Source organism: Calypte anna, chromosome 2 (assembly GCF_003957555.1).
Source record: "Calypte anna isolate BGI_N300 chromosome 2, bCalAnn1_v1.p, whole genome shotgun sequence".
Classification (NCBI taxonomy): Eukaryota; Metazoa; Chordata; class Aves; order Apodiformes; family Trochilidae; genus Calypte; species Calypte anna.
Window position 1 is genome coordinate 104,055,759 of NC_044245.1, and position 18,434 is coordinate 104,074,192.

At 41.2% G+C, this 18,434-nt stretch overlaps 1 protein-coding gene across 1 annotated transcript in view; it reads left to right on the top strand.

Annotated features, from left to right (window-relative positions):
* The first annotated feature begins 17,310 nt into the window (after positions 1–17,310).
* RBBP8 (RB binding protein 8, endonuclease) overlaps positions 17,311–18,434 on the top strand; it is a 33,839-nt gene continuing 32,715 nt past the window's right edge. The window contains exon 1 of the mRNA XM_008497591.2: positions 17,311–17,672. The gene's annotated coding sequence lies outside the window, so the exon portion shown is untranslated. The remainder of the gene's footprint in view (positions 17,673–18,434) is intronic.

The window sequence follows — 18,434 nt, forward strand, 5'->3', positions numbered from 1 at the left end:
ATCCCTGACAGTAAGTACCAGCAGGCGCTTACTTTCACAAGAAGAAAACTTCCAAATTCAAATCCAAGTTGTCTGTGTTCTTGTCCAAAATTCCTTCTCCTTTTACTGCACTCTGATTCACCCTGCTGTTGCTGTGTCAGCTGTCCTGCCTGTTGTTCTCATGCCCTCCTTCCTACTCACACCCTGAACATCACCACTGGTGCCAGCCACTGCCTTCTCCTCCACTCCTGGCTTCAACTACTCCTGTCAACAACTACAGCTCATGGTGCTGCCCCATCAGCTGTAGCTCATCAACCAAGTACTTTGGCTTTGTGATCCCTCATGGGATTTTCTGTGCTGCCTATTCCCTCTCTGCTCCTGCAACATATAAATATATATGCATCCAGAAGAGGAGGTGGGCTGTTTCATTGGGCCAGCTGAAAATGAGAGGATGCCAAACCTCCACACAGCAGCTCAATAGGGCTGTCATAAGCCTGAAGAGAAAAAAACCCAAAACATAGCACCCCGTCCAGCATTCCTGACCATGATCACTCCTGATATCCCTGATAGCCCACTCCCAGGGGCTCATTCTAACCTTTCTTTCATACCTATGGCTGACACAAACTCCCATGGTTTTACTGAAGCAAAGTATTATTTGAGTTCTCAGTAACTCTGGTGTCACTTAGAAGGAACTTTGCAAGGCAATCAAATGTGGTAGCTTTTGTCCCACCAATTAACTTCTTTTTGTCTCAAAAAGGGTATTTTGATCCGAATGACAGAGGATCCTGTCAACAAAGTCAACAAAGTGGTGGGGAGCCAGGGCATGCCTGTGCTTTCACTTACTTTCACGGCCCAGGAATGGGCCAAACATGGTCTAGAAAGTTCCAGAAAGGAGAGAGGGGGAAATCAAAGTGACTGGTTTGGGTTTTCAAACCAATTTCAGAAACAATTGAGATCCACCCCACTATGCCATGAAATTCATTAAGACCAGACTTTTGTTTGTTGGTTGGTTGGTTGGTGGTTTTTGGTTTTTTTTTTGGTTTGGTTTTTTGTGCTGTTCCTCTGGTCTAGCACTGAAAAAGATGAAGAAAAAAAAAAAAGGCAAAAAAGGAATGTTTTCTGAAGAAAACGCACATATTGTTGGTCAGACCCAGGCAGAGTCCCTGTGACAAAAAAACCAACTTCTCTCTGTCACTGAATTACTGTTTCTCACTGACATTAATAAAACAACCTGGAGATTAGCCATTGATAAATGGTTTATATTTCCTCAAAGGTAAGGTTCCCATTTTACGCTGTAATTCAGACAATTGAGCCTATGTCAGATTGTCAGTAACGCGTGACAATGGTTTCCTGTAACAAATAGGCCATGTTCCAGTATGCACATTCCACTTGGATTAATCCTTGTACTTCTTTGTGTTTAAAATATAAGAGGCAGACATGACTGGAAAAACAACAAAGGTATCATCTGCACAGTAAGTATACAAGTGTGCAGAATTCTTAGAAACCAGCAGTGCTGACACAGGTCTGTCCTAGGGCTTTTCAGCATGTAGGGAAGACTGGATCTTGGCACCCTAAAAAAGAGGATAAAGTAACTCACAGGTGCTAACAAACTAGAAGAAGCGAGGATTTAACCCCTGTTGCTGCAGTGAAGAAAGTGGTAGTAAATTGCTCCTGCAACTAGGTGTACCACCTCCCTCGCCGCTACTCTCACTCCAAAATAGCCCCCATCTGACCATTTTGTTGCCCTTTTTCTGAGGAGCAGAAAAGTATCTGGCTGCACAGGGCATACAGCAAGGTTCTCCATGGACAACAGCACTCCCTGTCCCTTTCAGCACAGCCATTTAGGCAGCAGGATCTTTGCCAGACCAGTTTATAAAACAGGGGAACCTATTTCACCCCCTAGTTCTGTGTGCCCCCACAGAACAGAGAAAATCCTCTGCTGAATCCTAAAACCCAAAACCTAAGAGGAGAAAAAACACTGGACTGAGATAGTCCGTGTCAGGCTGGAAAACATTTCTATGCACTTCATTAGTGAAATATTTTGTATCTATATGTAACAAGGGAGTTTGCTCAAATGGTAGCAGAGCCTTCACCAACACCTCAGATGTGGTTTAACACTACATGGATTTGTTTTGGTGCCTTTTAAAGCATAACTCAAATATGTGTCCCTGAGTTTTGTTCTTAGAATTAATCATATTCTTGTATTTACTTGCATATGAGCTAGGAGTGAACTACAGACATGAGTGTCACAAAAAAAAAAAAAAAAAAAAAAAGACCAGCAGTACATATACACTGTTTGCTCACTCTTCCATATGGACTTTAAATTGCCTGAGGTGAAGGAAGTTGTTCTCTCAGATTTTCATTTAGCTCTCAAATATTCACTTACTTAATTCAAAAGGCTTTTCTTTAAGACAGTATTCTTTTCTGTGTATTAGTCCCCTGTTTGCTTCCATTTTACAGATCATACTGTCTGGTCCTGACTGTATATGAGTCAGCCCAGCTATAGGCAGGTAGGTGGAGGGTTTGTTTGGGCCAGGTAAGGAGAGTCATGATTACACATTTAGTTTTGGCTAGAAATAAGATTGTCAGCATTGGGTTTTGTTTTTTTTTTTTTTTAATGTGTTTTTGTTAATTCTAGACAGTGCATCAGTTATTTTTCTCAGTGTTGGGCCAAAGAAACAATACCTTCATCAGTGTGTTCTTATTTTGCACTTCTAGATGCTTAGAACAGAAGACAACCACCTTGCTGATTTGCAAATAGAAATACTCAAGACCTTGACACTGTACAAGTAGATTCATTTTTATTATTCTAGATCAAATTCCAAATATTTTATTTCAGAAAAAAAGTATCTCTAAATAAGAAAATACTGGGAGAACTTGCACAAGGGATGGTAGGAAAGTCCCTTTTAGATACCTGAATTACATAGCAGCCAATTCATTTACACACTTGCTCTGTACAAGCACCAGTTTTAGAGGAGATGCTGTAGGTCAGGCTCGCTGACATTCCTGTCCACTTTGTGCTTACTATGGAAGGATTCTAATGAAATTCATATGTGGGATATGAGCAAGTTTCAACAGATTAAGTTAGGCCTCAGCTATACAAAGTAACCACTGCCAGGTGGACTAGGCAATGTCATCAGAGCTCACTAGTTAGTCCACTCTGAAAGCAGGGTACACTTAATAAAAGTTTTAATTCAGAGGGGACTAGGACAAAGTACCTAGAGTGCTGCAAATTCAGGCCTTTTAGCTTACTTCTCTCTCATCTTCCTCTGTCAGAAAAACTGATGAAAGCTAAGACTTTACACAGTACTGAACAAATCCAGAAAGTTGTCTGATCACTGAAGTTCACATTAAAAGTAGGCTTTCCAGCTTACCTTAGCCAATTAGAAATGGAAATCAGTATAAGTGGTTGCAGATGAATTTGGGGCAGCTTTAACTGATTCATTTTAAAAGCCCTTCTAGGCTGAAATTCTGCAGCATCTGTTTTCTCAGACAGCATGACTCAGAATCCCAGTGAGCTATCAGCTGGATTCTGGTCTTGCTTGTGGTGGAGGCTGGGATAAAGGCTGGGATAAAGGCAGCCTGAGCCATCACTCCTGACACAACTGCCTTTTGTCAGGAGCTTCTAGTAGTACTAGAAAAACTATGCTTTCCTTAAGGCAAATTCCCACTTCCCTTGGAATTTTGAGAAGCTTGCAAGTGCTTACAGAAACAACAATACTTACATTGTGTCTGTATTGTATTTCTTTTTTTTGATCACTAGAGCATTGAAAATATTGTGGTGTTTTGCACAGCACAGTAACCAGAGTGCAAAAAGAAATCTGACCGGCATCACTTCAAAGTTTAAATCTTTCCTGTGCAGGTGAAGAGTTTATGTTTTAGCTATACAGCTTTCCTGAGGGAGGAAAATAAATCTGACATGAAATACATTCTTAAATCACAATTACCTTTTCTGTGTTTGTTTTCTTGGTTGGTTTCTTTTTTTTGGTTGGTTGGTTGGTTTTTGTTTTGTTTTGTTTTTTCTGTTGATCCGCCTCTTCAGTGATAAACAAGTTGAGAATGAAGAAAATGTACTCTGTTGTTTTGAGAATTTGCCCAGTAATGTGCTTACACCGTAGCTGTAAGTCCATTATATAGTTTAATCATGAAATTAAGGCCTGAACAAATTTTATATCATAATAAATAAGGCTTGGGTTATTGTGCGTGTGCTATTTTCCTAAAAGTCTGGTCCCTTTCATATAGTGAAAAGGTCTAAACATGCACCTACTCAGACATGCTACAATTGGTGGCTTTTTTTTAATGAAACATAGGTTTTAAAAAACAATTCTATGGATCCATCACTTTTGCCTGCCCTGCCAAAGTCTGTCAGTCCTTTGGCAACCCTAATACAGGATTTGCGGGCTGTGCTATTATATCAATTTAATAATTTTGGTTTAGAAGTTCCTTTTGCTCAAGTATATAATTTTTTAACCAGATTATTTCACTGATGCCCTCCACCACAAAAGCCCACAAACACTTTCATTGGCACAACTGGGACAAGATTGCAAACCTGTCTTCTGGGTAAATCAAGAAGGGAAGCAACAGCCTCTTTGCCATTTGTGAGAGTCAGGGATCCAGCTGTGTTTCTCAGAGGATGGTGGTCAGCAGGTCTGCACAGAGATGTCAGAGAGAGAAGCCAGAGAGTTGTAGTCAATGGGATGGAGTCTAATTGGAAGTCTGTTTCTAGTGGAGTCCTTCAAGGGTCAGTACTGGGGCCAGTCCTACTCAATATATTTATTGATGACCTGGATGAGGGAATAAGAGTGTACTATCAGAAAGTTTGCTGATGATACAGAATTGAGAGGAGTGGTTGACACCCCAGGAGGCTGTGCTGCCATTCAGAGGGACCTGGACAGGCTGGAAAGAGTTGGCCAGGGAGAAATTTAATTAATTACAACAAGGGCAAGTGTAAAGTCTTGCATCTGGGAAAGAACAACCCCAAGTACAAGTATAAGTTGGGAACTGAACTGCTGGAGAGCAGCATAGGGGAAAGGGACCTGGGGCTGCTGGTGGATGGAAGGATGACCATGATCCAGCAATGTGTCCTTGTGGGCAAGAAATATAAGAGCTCATTGTTTCTTATATTAAGAAACAATGACAACTAAGACCAATACCAAAGGCTCTCAAGAGTCAGAGGTTCCTTCCTTTTCCTACAAAGAGAAAATAAAAGGAACATGAGAAAATAACCAATTTCTTTTTAATTCTGGATATCCTTAGAAACACAGAACATGGTTAAGGAATGAGACATAAGAAACATATAAACATCAGTTTCCCTGGATTATCTATAGGTTGCTTGATTTTTCTGAATGCTTTTGAAAGAACTGCAGTTAACTTCAGATTTAGCATCCTTTCTCATAGCACTTTGTAATTTCCATATGTTGCAGCTCAAAAAGTGGACCAAAAAACTTTTTTGGAGGTAGACAGATGAAGTAAGAAGGAAGACTGGTCCCATTCTACATATTCTAAACATACATTAGTACCACCCTTGACAAATTACTGTCCATATAGCCCTAAAAGCAAAATAACTAAATATGATGCAGTGCATTTTATTTAAAATATTCTTCTGATTCTTCTTTTCTGACATGCAATGCAGTACCTCAACCCATCTCAAGACAAAAGGACACATCTGACTCTTCGTGTTATAAGGCAGGCAAGAGGCAGGATGGAAAAGCCCTAAAATGCAGCTAGGGAATCCTCCATTTAAGGGGTTTACCTGAGCACAAGGCACTGTTTAGCAGAATGCTCTCCTGCATATTGCAATGGGATGCTGTGGGACCTCTCCCAGAGAATCAAACTCACCAGTGGAAGATGGTTACTGGATTACAGCAGGCTGCTGATCTGCTGGATGATGTGCTAAGCACACCTTTATGGTTCAAGTCATAGGGCTGAGGGTCAAAACTGGAGACTTGATGGGTTTGACTTGCTGCTTTCATCATGCAAGGCCTGGAAAAGGGTTCTTGGTTTACAATAAAGTACAATGGCATTCTGTGTACTTACTGGGACCACAGGGGAAAAGGCTCCTCAAGTTTATCTTTCCCCCTTGCTTAAAAGAGCAAGCAGCTACCTTAACAGCTGAAGCCTGAATCACAGCCTGGAACAGTAATCTTTTTTGAAAGATTGATTATTTTATGATACAAGAAAAGTAGCATAAGAGGATTAAAAATCTGGCTTCAGTAAAGTAATTAGCAAAGCTCCTAACTAGAAGTTCAGAATCTACCTGATAGACAGATATTAATTGCAAAAATCTGCTTTTCTTTTTTTCTTTCCTTTACTTTCATCTAGAATTTTCCAAAAATGCTCCTTCTCATATTGTTTCAAAGTACAAGAAACATGAGAGAACAACAAATCTTTAGGAAATGGAAGAGAAAATGCTGCAACAAGGAAACTGCTAAATAAAGTAACAGCACATAAGTGTGGTTGGGTTTCTTCTGATGTTCTGTATTTGGAAGATACTTCATATTGAAGTGGCATTTTAAGTTTCTAACAAAAGATATTTTCTCACTAACAAACCAGGTTTCAAACCAAAACTATATTTTCTCACTACTATTTAAAAGAACCTGAAAGTTGTTTTTTTTTTTTTTTTAATATTCTGGTTTTGGATGGTGAGTAGTCCAGAAAAAAATTTATTAAGACCTTCTTCAGTAACAGTTTGATTTAAAGTATTATTACATGCACCAATATGAAACACAAGGAGAAACCCAGTATGCTAAGACCATTTCAGCAAGCCTTCTGCAATAGAAAACTGTAGTTCCTTAATAAAACTATCTGGTGCACTAGTAAAAGAGCAGGTAAATGAGTAGTAGATTATTTACTTGGATTTTTCAAGGTCTTTGACACAGGACTGCAGTAAAGGCTGTTAAGTACAAGCTCAATCACTATGAGGTGGGAAAGTAGTTCTCATGTTTCAAAAAAATGGAGACGTAGAAGACAACATGGGAAAATAAATTACCTAATTTCAGCAAGGGAAAATATAACTGTGAGGTTCCTGTTATCCCATGCTTCCATGTCTCCACATAGGAAGCCTGTTAATATAGTGTAATCCAAAAAAGAAGACAAATAACAGAAAAAAATTTATTATTCAAACCCTCTAACAATTACAGCAGTTCCACTTCTTTCTGGTTTATAACTCTCTTCATAGCAAATACTCTTCTGTAAAGATTAATCTCTTCCAAAAAAAGGCAAAATATTCCTAAATATTTCTAAGAGGATAAGCTGCAATGCTTCATGAGTTCAAACCTGGTAAACTAGAAGTAGACATCAAGAAAATCCAATGACGGGGGACATTGAACCTTTAGTCTGTGGCAGTCTTTTCTGAAATGAATAATAACCAATCACTCTCTATAAAAGAGATGGACTGGAAAGGACTATTTGTAGAGAGGAATTCTTTGGATCAGATAAAAATGGAGATTCCAGCTATTTGTGCAATTTCATTTCAGAGTAATCATTCCAGTGTGACGGTCTGAGATGCTTCAGCTACTTTCTGTTTCTATTTCCTTTCTTTCCCTCCTTCTTTCCAAAAGCAGAAGGGAACACTGGAAATCCATGGGAATCGATTCTTCTCTTCCATTTCTTCACAACATTACTGTAGCACTACAGCTCATAATGAGACATCTCTACACCCAGCTCACAGAACTGATTTCCTGTCTTGTGTTACTGAGCTGAACCAACTGTTTAAGACAGTTTCAAGAATTGTGGAGAAAGAGGTAGACTGATACACTGGAGAATCATATTTCAAGGTGTTTTCCTCTCAGAGCAAAATAGCCAAGCTCTTCTATCAGGCTTATTCTTGTAGTGAGAATAGTGATACTTCTCTTGTAAGCTTTTTTTGATACCTTGCCAGCACCAGCCCTGCTGTCTCAGCTGAGGTACATTAAAAAATTGTTGTCATCAGCAAATCAGTAGCAACAATTTCTAAACCTGTTCTTGCTCAGAAAAGCATAAGAAAGATGCTTTGGGGCACATCCTTTTGCTCACTTGGAGGCATTTTTCTCCAGCTAGCTTCTAGGTCAAAAATTGCTGCTACCTCCCTTCCCTATCCAAGGTGGGACTTGGCTTATTTTTCAACATGTCCTTTGTGAACCAAGAGTCTCCCTGTCCCTGCAACACCACCAGCCAAGAGGAGAGAGATATTACCTAACTCTGATAGGGGTGTGGGTGCATGTGTGTTATCTGAATTTGTTTGTGAAAGTACTGAGCAGCTTTTGATAGCTACAGGGAGGTATGTTGTAAACTCTCTCTAATGAATACTTGTAGACATGAATGTTTGTGCATACCTTCACTATAAGAACAAGTTGAAGCCTGCACCATTTAGATTGTCTAACTTTTGAGAATTGCACATCTCTGAGCCCTGCTCCTGAAGATTTTATAGGATCATTGTACAAATTGGAAGAGTTCACAGATAAGAATTATGTGACTTTTGACTGAAGCTGGAGATGACAAACAGCTTATCATTTATTCTCAGATAGAAAAGTGTTTAAAAATAGGTTTGATGTGAAGGAGCATTCATTTCTACTACCCCTTTATTGCAAATTATATTTGAAATAAAAGAGGATTCAGTACTTCAGTTAGTTATACTGCCTTCCTTAGGAGAAAAAGGAATCTCTCTCACAGAGAACTTCAAGCAAGTCCAACACTACAATATTTATTTCTGTGGTATATGTATTTTAAGAATTAGCATGTGTTACAAGACAGAGAACACCACTCCAGTGATGTTTACCCAAGAATATGTTGATATGTACAGTGACTTTTTTGTCCTATATCTTTGCTTTTTTTCTTATGAAAAATGTAATTTCTGTATCTTGTGGAAGTGAACATAAAAGCCTAATTTAAGGTTAGGCAGGGTTCAACCCTGCCAGCTACCCTGTATGAGAAGCCCCTACTGAATCTGTAGGGTGGTTTTGGTTTGGAGGATCAAGAGAGTGGAGAGGAAAAAAAGTGTTCAAACCCTTCTTTAAGCTACCAAGTCAAAGGAAGAAATGGTAAAGATCCACTTGATGTCTCTACTCTTGAGACTTCAGTAAACAGTTAAATGTCAACCCCAATGTCTTTTAAAGGCCCACCATGAGTCACCAGAAGGCTCCAGGTTTAAGCTGGAAAAAGGCATCAAGAAAGCTGGCATTTATTCTACCCATTTAAAAATGGTGAAAATGTCCTTTCCTCAGCCCTGTTTGTTGCCACAATCTGCTAGGATACAGAATGTAGGGTTTCAAGCAGTATCTTATGAGACCAGCTGAAATATCTGGTAGGAGTGGATCAGCTTTAAAGCATGTCAGCCCTTCTTTAGTCTATTATGTAAGCAGAACCTTTTCCATACAGTAGTCTAATAGCTATTTTGAGTTGTAATTAACCTGTGTTAATCAGTTACACAGTTTATCCAATTATGTGACACTCATAAAAACAAATTGCAGGCAGTGTTTCCAGGCACAGTACATTTGCATTAGATGGGTATTTACAGTCCAGGATGTAGTGCCTCTGGAAAGGGCTTTAGAATCTTAAAAAACTTCAGGTTTATATGGAACCAAGACTGTGGCACAGCCAGGACACAATGTCTCCATTGCCTTTGGCACTGGTGCTCAGTTATTCAGTATAGCCTACTGAATCACCAAAACCACTTCCTGCAGCAAACTTTTTGTAAATCTCTTATCCAAGTACTGACCAAGCCCAGCCCTGCTTAGCTGTATGAAATCATAGCCTAAGGTGGTGTGACTGCAAGCACAAACAGCATACATCTGTCATTTCAGCTCAGTAAGTAATCCAGTTGCCTTCTCCAGAATTAAGCTTTCCTTTCAAGGCTGTCATAAGATGTAGTCTTAGAAGAAGGGTTACTTCCCTTTAGTAAGACAATCTGAGTAGAGTATATTAAAATATGAGCATTTTTTTCTTCTATGTATTCTGGTCATCGATGAAAAAACTGCCCATGCTGCACAACACCGGTTGAATTTTATGGCAATTACCTTTTCTGATCACTAATTGTCTAGTAACTACTATTAAAATTGGTAAGTAAGAAATTATCTAAAAAAAGGATAAATGATACCACCATGGGATCATTTTATAAACAAACACAGGTTTCTACAGCTGCACAGAGCCTTTGACAGAATTCAACAGAGCCAATTTTTCAAGTCTGAGAGTTTAAACTTAGGTGACTAAGTAAAAAAACAAAGGACTCTGACTAAGCATAAGTTGAGCAGACTGATAGTATGTACTCATGATCACATTTCCAGAAGCCTTTAACTTCTACAACTCCTACTGATTTTAGTCAACACCTTTGCAAACACAGTAGGAGATCTGAAAATTATGGTCTATATTTGTGTCTGAAAAAAAAAAAAAAGTGTAATAAGTCCAGACTGATGCAGGCTTGTGTTGGGGCATATGTGCAAGTATTCTTGCCCCCAGCCACAAACAAGAAGCAGTGCAGCTGCTGCTGCAGCCCAAATGGTATTGTAACAGAGCAGCTGCTCTATCCTTTGGAGGTGGGTGTTGCCTCACAAGTAGTTCCTCGTGGTTATGGAAGCATGTCCCATACACTCCATGTTCTCCGACCTGTTTCACCTTGAAATATTTGGTGCAGTAGTTCAGGGTGTGCTTGCACTGACCAAGGGCTCCAGCAAAATCATGAGGTGCACATCCCATGTGCAAGATCCCAGTGTCCTGTCTCTCACAAAGCTGTAACAAAGCAATGCCATACATATATGGCATACTTAAACACTTTGAGCAGGACTGGAAATAAATCTGAATTGGAGAATAATTTGGGGTTTTTTTTAGCCGGGCACACTAAAGATTTGGTGCTATTTGATGATAAGTCTGCATGGTTAGTGTAATTAAAAAAAAAAAATTCTCTTTGAACTTATGATGGGCAAGACCTCTAGCCCAGTGCATCTACATATAAAATGAAAGAAAATGTATAACAATAAGATCTTGCTACACTTAACAAGGATGTATCACTCCCCCACCCCTCAGTAAATTATTTTGCTGGAGGCTACATCATTCTCTCCGAGCAGTGTGTTGGGAGCTGACAGCGGCGTGAATAATTCACGGTGTAAGAAGCCTCCCCGAGCTGAGCTGAGCTGAGCTGCAGCATGTTGGGCCGGCCTTTGATGCAGACTGGTTGGGCAGGTTCCTGGGCGCCCCGGGAACCGGTCTGACGGGCCTGTTATGCCAACAAATTCTGGTATGATTCCATGCTCTCCAGAATGCAGAAACCTGCCCAGCCAGTTAAATGAAAGGCATATTAGGTTATCCATTGCACATTGTATATATCTTAGGTGCAGCAGATCTCCTCTCGGCATTCTCTAGTGTGGTCCACAGTGGCTTCCTCATCTTACTTACACTTGAGGTTTATAGCTGGAGGGGAAGTCAATAGTAAATATTTATCACCCCGATCAAGAACAGAACTTTTCACAATTCAAACAGAGGGTGAGTTTTGAAAGTCTTTCTTTAAAATTAATTTAAGATAACCTTAAGCAAAAATTTCTCTTATGCTTGAAGTGGTATAATGGCTATCTCCTTAATGTGTCTGAGTGCTGCCAGTCTCTAAGGTGCTTGTTGACAGTATTTTTGTGAGTACAGCTTTCTGACCCTTCTGTGTGCAGCTTAACACCATCTGCTCTGTCTGCAAGAGTTTTTACTGGAGGGACAGTTCAATGAACTAAGCACAGGAGTGAGAGATGGAAACTCCAGTGCCAATGACTTCAGTACTTTCAGCAGGTGACTTAAGTATTGCCTACTGGTTTTCTCTCTTATACGATGTTTTTATAATTCCTGTCTCATAACAGCACTGTCATGGCAAGCAATAATGCCATTACAGTAAGATGTGTGGTTACCAATTCTTGCCAGCCTAACTTTCTGAATTATTCAATTTTGCGGAGTTACTTAATTAAACCTAGATTTACATAGTCAGAGTTGGCTACAAGGTAAGATAGGAAATGTACTTGTCAGTCTTACTGCTTTCTTTCTGTATACTTGAAATTCAGCTGTTCAGGAAGAGTAACGGTGGTGGCAATGGTAACAAAAAGCAGTCCTGGTCATAAAGAGCAGGTAGGCAGAGCTGAAAGTTGTACCTGTATCTGCAGCTGAATCCATTCACAGGTTCTATGTCAAATAAGAAAAATTAAACAGTGTGAAAACAAAAGCTGTGGAATCTGGTAACTGATTAACTCCTGGAGCACAGAAGTACTTGCTGAGCTGAATAGAAAGGAATGAAGACAGGTTTTGTCATGCCTGTTAGGACAAAATAACCCTTTAACTTAAGTAAATGTGAATCTTCTCCCTATCTGTGTAACTACATTTTTGAAAACCTTCACACAGCTATTTGCAATCCCTTGCCAAACTTAATTTTGTCTGTCTTTAAGTTGAATAATTTTGGTTCCCTTCCATTACATAGAAAAAATAAATCGGAGTCCCCAGTGGACATAAACCAGTAGATAAAAATATATCTATACAGGATTAGGTAAGACTTTATGATAGTCACACAACAGGAAGCTTCAACTATGGAGGTGTTTACTGACAGTTGTTTCCAGGTTGCTGTAAAAAAGAACATTATTATTCTTTTGTAGACTGGCAATGAAAAGGCCTCCTGAACAGCTTAAAAACTCAATCAATAGCAGATTGAAATTACCTTCTCATTAGCAGGATTGTATCTGTGTGTAAAAGTTTTTCTTCAAAGTGTGGGAAAACAGAAAAGTTTTGTACTCTCACAGAAACTAATACTATCCATCAGGAAAAAAAAACCACCAAACAACAACAAGCATTTCATTTCTGTCACCTCTGTTGATTTTGCTATCAATTATGGAAGGAAATCTTGCTAAGGAATAAGCCATTTTTCAAAAGAAAAAAATTACAGCTCACTGAACTGTATGGTTTGCACAGTGACTCTCTGAAGAGCCCATAAAATACTACAAGTGAGTTTTGATTTCTAAAGCTACAACATTTTACCGGAGCACATTTTAAAACCTCAAACCAAATAAATCAGCTTAACAAAATACTGCTTGCCATCCTCTCTCTCTGCAGCTTCTGTATTCTGTTTTATTTGGATTTTCCTCAGTTGCTTTTTTTTTTATTATTATTATTTTTATTTTTTTTTTTTTAGGGGGCAGAAAGGGCAGGGCCATTGTTTGGGGATCTTTTTCCTTTAAAAGGTAAGTAAAATACTATTTCCCATATGTTCTTTCTCTTTTGCTTGTTTTCCTGTCCTGAATTCTTGTCATTCACTACAGTAAAAGGTAGATGGCATGGTTTTGTACAGAAACTAAACTACTTTTACTTCAGCCTCCCAAGCCTGAAACAGCCATCTAAGGCTGAGATAAATATGCACAACCACTCAGACTATTCATGTTAAGCAGAGAAATATCAGCAGGAGCAAAACATTTCCGCATGCAGCTAAGACAAACAGGTGCTGCTGCCTACAGTCTGAGGACCAGGAGCACTGCACTGGGGTCCTGCAGCAGCATCCCTCACTTCCTTTTTTTTTCTCCACCAAGGCTCTCTAAAAGACCTGAGAGTTTCAGTTGAATAAATCTTGGCTGTTTCTGACTACAGATGAGGAGCAGTGAAAGCACTTCAAAGAAGAGGGTTTCTTGAAGTGAACAATGTTACTGGCATCAGGGAATTTGATCTTGGCTCGATTTCAAAAGCAGCTACGCAAGCAGCTTGAGAAGAATCAAACTCAACTAGTGGGGGTGATGGAGTGGCTCCTCCCTGTTTTTCCAGAGAGAGCAACTACCTGTGCCAGACAGCAGTGGTGTGCTCTGTGTGCCCTCCCAGCTCTGAGAAATCATACCATTCAGAGCACTGCCAGTTCCTACACTCCAAGTTCAAATGCCATTTAGGTGGCAGCTAAACTGAGCCACATGGTCGTATTTGCTGTGTCTGTAGTTGGGCTCCTCTGCTGTCCTTATTGGCAGCGATAACACAAAGTTCATTAAGTTAACACGACTAGAGAGCTAAGCAATATATTTATCCCTCGATGCAGATCTGCAAGTCAAGGAGCTTGAGAGCACACTGGCCATGTATGTATACATATAGTCTGCTAAATCTCATGAGAATAAGGAAGGACTTCAGTATTTTATATATATGTGTGTATATATAAATTTATACATATATATATTTATAATACAGGAAAAAAATTACATAGTTACCATTGTGTTTAAAGCAATTAAATTATTGAAAATTGAGTTTCCCAGTGTAATTCAAAGCTGTTTTTAATCTCCACATCTAAATTTAAGGTAGTAGAAGCCAAAAATACAAGCTTTCAGATAGTCTCTTTTGACCCTACTCTGTAGGCACATGCAGTGAGTTGTCACCTTTTGCTACCTGGATGGTTAGAAACATTGATGCAGCCTCTGTACCCCCCCCCCAAAGAAGGGGGAAGGGGTGTGTGAACTGAAGCTTATTTTTCATTTTGCCTGTGCTGCAACATTGCAATACTCTCACAAGAGAAATCCAGTCATTAGTTATTTGCTGGCCAACAGTCCAGCCATCAAGAAGGAAGGCATTACCACTAAAGCACAGTCGAAAATCAACAGTTTCAGATATTGTTAGGAAGATTAAACATTTCAGACCAACCAGGTCTGCAATTGGCTCGGATGTAATTAAGATTCCCTTTTTCTAGAGTTGTTCACGGGTAAGTACTCTGTCACCTAGTTTCGTGTGCCATATTTAGAGCTATTTCGAAATCTGGACAGGAGCCATGACAGCAGAGAAAGTTCCGTATCTGTTCAAGCACAACAATTGTGCAGCATTTTTCCCACAGTTTTATTGTCTAGGTGTGTGTGTTTACTCTTATGGGATGAATGGGATGCAGCTCCAGTCAGACTGCTCAGCTTAAGACACCCAGTGTAAGTGAACTTGGAATACCAGACTCTTCAGTAGTTTTCTAGTACACTTAATGAGGCAGGCACCTCATCTGTTCAGTAATTGGTAGCCAACCATGTGATTATGGAATTACATAAAATCAAATAAATCTTTAAGGGAGATAAAGGTAAAAGTTCAGGTGCTGGTCTTAATCCATTACCACTTATTGTTGAGTAGGTAAGAATAACACCATAGAAGACAATGGTTTTTATATTGCTGTGAAGTTCAACATGAGAGAACATGAGAAAAATTTTATCAGGAAACAAAATTAATGACATAATTATTTTCCAGAGTACTTCTTATAAATAGAAAGGCCAGGTTTATGGTAAAATACCTGAACAATCAGCAAGTAGGCTGTTCTATTGCTACTTATCAGATTTGTGTTTATATTTAAGACATCTGTTAAAAGAAGCAGTCAGAGGAAACTATTACTTTCCTAGACCACATACTAATTTTAGATTATAGAAGTTTCAAAAGTATAATAAAAAGCTACCAGCAAGCATTATTTTAGAAGACTGGAGCATCTATCATAACCCATTATGACCATTTCCTCCCTAAGATGTAGCCAATTTTAGTTCTAACATACGTGTACTGATATGATAATGGATCAAACTTACAATATAAGTAATCCACTGCTGAAATACTGAACTCTGAATTTATTTTATTCTAGTTGAAGAATAAGTGGTTAAATAATGGTGGGGAATGGGCAGGAAAGTTAACTGCAAGATTTTAAAAAAATACTTTATCACTCAAGGTATATGTTTGATGGGAAAATAAGAGTATTTTCAACAAAAGCAAACAACAGATTTAAAGCCTGCTTAACTATACGTCATCCTAGACTCCTGTCTGACAATACTTTAAAACACTTCAGAAATGTTAAAATAGTATTTCAGATCCAGTTTACGTAGTAGCTCGTTATTTATGATACTTTCTGGAGAAGTAACAAGAGTAGGATAGAACAGCTAAAAAATACTAAATACCCTTTATTTTATTCCACTATTGATGATCTAGAGATACGTGTTTGCAGCACAGGCCATTGCAAACTGATGACCACTGTGTCACCCAAACGTGCCAATAAGCTACCTCTGTAAGTGTTTCTGTACATACCAAAATTGTCCAGTGGGATCATGTGAATGCAGAAGAGTGAAAAGCTGTGTCTATTTCATTAATAAGAAGTAGGAGCTAAAAATCAAGATGTTCATCTCATGGCAGACAGCAGGGTTGGTCCCAGTGAATGAAAGAAAATTTATCTGCAACTCATGTCAAAAAATGACATTGCTAAAACTCTCAGAAGTGACACGGAAGTTCTGCTGCTTTATGCTATGCTCATTATATGAGTCAATCAGGTTTCATACTCACATAAAACATCAAATATGCTCTTAGCTGTTCTGTATGCCAAGATGACAAACTCATGGAATCTCTGAAGATCAAGAAGGTGGGGAAGCATTTGGAAATACATCCTGTGTGTGCACACCCCAGCAGTGAGCTGTACAATCCTGTGGAAAAGGTAAAGACTGGGCAGCATACCCTGATTATCAGACAGGCTCCTTCTGCCATAGGAGTATGCCTTGAAGATCTTATTTACATCTAAACCAGCAAGAATTTCTTTCAGGAGGGCTTCTTCTGCATGTGACACTGAGTCTCTCATACCCCCCTTTGCTTTTCCATAGTGTTTTACACCTGCTGCCATGCTTAATCCCGGCCACCCGCCAAGGCCTTGGCTCTTCGGTGCCCTTGGCTGCTGTCTGAGGAGATGCCAAGGGTCAGGCCAGACACAGGAGGAGGAGGAGAGAGCTGAGACAACGCCTGTCAGAGGCAGTGTGAAATGACGGGGACACGGCCAACCTCAGGGGCAGCCCTGAGGAGAGGAGAGGGGAGAGGAGAGGAGAGGAGAGGAGAGGAGAGGAGAGGAGAGGAGAGGAGAGGAGAGGAGAGGAGAGGAGAGGAGAGGAGAGGAGAGGAGAGGAGAGGAGAGGAGAGGAGAGGAGAGGAGAGGAGAGGAGAGGAGAGGAGAGGAGAGGAGAGGAGAGGAGAGGAGAGGAGAGGAGAGGAGAGGAGAGAGGAGAGAGAGGGAGAGAGAGGGAGAGAGAGGGAGAGAGAGGGAGAGAGAGGGAGAGAGGAGGGAGAAGGAGAGGGAGAAAGAGAGGGAGAAGGAGAGGGAGAGAAAAAGGGAGAGGGAGAGGGGGAGAGAGAGGGAGAGGGAGAAGGAGAGGGAGAGGGGGAGGGGAGGAGGAGGGAGAGGGGGAGGAGCCGGGTTCCTGGACCCTCACAGCCCCGCTCTCGCGAGAGTAGGGCGGAAGCAGAGCGAGCCCCGCCTCCTTCCTCCGGCGAGCCCGGCGCTGTCTCCCGGAGATTCCTTTTTCCCGCCGTTTCGCGCGCAGCCAACCAGGTAACGGCGCGCGCGCGCGCTCTCTCCTCACCGCCGCCGCCGCCGCCGGGTCCCGGCCGCTTGCCCGCTTCTCCCCGCTCCTCCGGAGACGGGCACCGTGATAACTCCGCGTTGTGAGCGGGGCCTTACCCCTCCTCTCCTCCCACAACCTCCCCCGGATCCCGGTTCCGTTGGGTTTCCGCGAGGGCACGCTGCAAAGTTTGAGTTCTCCTTCCGCCGGGTAACCTCCGCCCCGTTCGGTCCGTTTCGGAGGCTTTGGCCGGCATGGCTGCCCAGTGGGGAGAAGGGGGCGTGCGGGATGTGCCCGACCCCTCCTCTGGCGTGCAGTGTCCTGGGCGTGAGATGAGTCTGGCGGGAAGCTGGGAAGGCTGAGGCGCCGGTGCTTGTTTCCGTCTGGCCGGGATTTCTCAGAGCATCAGTGAGTTTTCTGTCCGGTGTTTGTGCAAAGGGAAAGGAAACCAAACAAACACAACCTCCCTCCCCGACCCCCCTAGAGCCAGCGCTGGGAAGTAGAGGAGAGTTGAGTTTGTAGGAGCAGCTGTGGGGGTTTTGTTGTTGTTGTCTTTTGGTGAGGGTTAAGAAGCTTCTCTGCTTCCCAGAATCAGAGAAGTGAGTGTGTTCCCGTCAGCTGAGTATAAAAGCAGATAAGCAGCTTCGGAGCGTTATCGGTGCTTTATCGGTGCTCACGAAGGGGTGTGTAGAAGGCAATCGTTTGTGTAGCTGTGCGAAGCCCTCATGATGCCGGAGGGAGCTGGTGGTTGGGAGATGAGAAATAGAAATGTTTAGGTTGTTCTGTAAAAGCTTCGGTCGGAGAGAGCAGCCCTTGCTCCCTGCCTGTGTACGGCAGCAGGACATTTGGGAGAAGGGCCCTCAGGACAGCTTTCTGCTCTTTCCCTGCCTGCATGTGTCTGTACATCCAGCTCAGGTTTTACTTTTCCCCCTAAAGTCTGGAAAGTCCTTTCTGAGGATTAGAGAATAAGAGAAGAAGCTGGCATCACTGGTCGCCCTCTACACCTCTGCAACTGCCCAGACCTGTCAAGGGCTCTAACTTGAGCACTTTTGGGGGCCCCACTATTTGAAGGCAGGTTGAACACCTGTAGAACGAAATGTATCATTATGAGATCTTGAAGCAGGTGCAGCTTGGGAGAACTCTCTTCTTTCCCTGTTTGTATTCAGCTGA